The following is a 1,677-nucleotide window of genomic DNA, read 5'->3' as shown; positions in this document are numbered from 1 at the left end:
CCCTCTGGCTATGTATAATGAACCCCATATTCACAACCATGGATGTGAACAATACTATATATATATAAGATTATAAAACAGAATGTAAGAGATTTTTCTTCTGCTGATTTACTATTTGTTGTTAAATTAACCCAAAGGTTGTGATCAGCCACAAATCATTTAAAACTAAACTTAAAATTAAATTTCAAAACTGGGACACCTGTATATTCATTGTTTCTTCAGAAACTCTCCAGAATGTTGGATGATCACAACCCAACCTCATCCCCAATTCTCCAACTCATCCCAAAAGTATTACTATATATTGAATATGTTTTTTTCTTAGTAAGTGTTTTGTGTACAGGTTATATCTTTTAAACCTTATTAAGATGAAAAAATATTACATGTGGCCAAAAAATATTTATAATTATTTTTATAAAATAGTTTCATGATCCAAGGTTCTTTAAGAAGCCACATAAAAAGGTATATATAACGGAACAGTTTTTTAGTTGTCATAGTTCTGTTCACAGCCATTGACATTACTGAAAGTACCCTGTTTAATGGGGTAAAACTGTATATACAATACCAATTTCCCTGAAGAACCTTTCAGTGGATTGTCCTTTAAGGCCACGTTATTAAAAATGAGATGTATGCGTGTGGAAAGACCTTTTAAAGTTCATAGAGGTAAATATGCATAAAGTAAAGGTTATGAAGTTTTTTTAGAACCATATATCCAAGCCAAAGATCCAAGCCAAGCATATCTTTATTGTGACTGACGAACTGACTGATTGATGAACCTTGTTGAAACATATATGTACAAGAACTGCCTTGTTTTTGTAGAAGACATTTTCTCGTACTGACGGTCTGAGGCCTATATTTTGCCACAAAGCTAACAGGTATGTGTGCTGCTGAGAGGAGATGTAATCTTAGGTAAGCTGTGTCTCCTTGCTCGAAATATCACAGAAAAGGGAAGTGGTGAGAAGACATACAGTCAACTCAACATTGTTACCATGGTGTTAGCATCGCTGTCCCGCGATGTTAGTCACAAGCTACATTCATGAGGTTCAAGGCCCTTCACATCTAAACACTAGTAAATATGTGGTCTACATTTTAAGGGTCTGAGGGCAAGGCTTGACTCCTTTACCCGGCAGGGTCACATAAAATGATACACATACACATTTTGGCAATGCACTTTACTTGAGCCTTCATGGAGCTTAGCAGTACAGACCTAAAATGTTACTGTATCAGTAAAAGGGCCTGTGAAGCAGAACACAAGGACTTTGATTGGTGATTGAAGCACTGCACGAAAGAATGTGTTGTCTTTCCAGTGTTATGAGCTTTTCTGTTATAAATGTGACCAGGATGAACTATAAAAAGATGAAGAAATAGCTTTTGTGAGAACAGAGGGTAAATGTCAGAAACAAATGTCAGTTTTGTCTGATAGGAAAGGTTAGAGTGGGCAAATGAAAACAGTGAAGAGCAAATGCAGATGGCTTATGGCTGATATTAGTATCTATGTCGCTGATCATTTGCCCTCAGATTATCACAGTCTATGTATGTATTAGAGATTTGTTAGTGAATATGTCAACCCCTCGTCACATTCACACACACACACAACACACACAAACACACACACACACACACACACACATTAAATCCAATTTAAGCCTTAGCTGATTTAAAAGCAAGGGATTTGTCATT

Source organism: Salminus brasiliensis, chromosome 9 (genome assembly GCF_030463535.1).
Source record: "Salminus brasiliensis chromosome 9, fSalBra1.hap2, whole genome shotgun sequence".
NCBI classification, from domain to species: domain Eukaryota; kingdom Metazoa; phylum Chordata; class Actinopteri; order Characiformes; family Bryconidae; genus Salminus; species Salminus brasiliensis.
Note: the sequence above shows the minus strand (reverse complement) of the source record.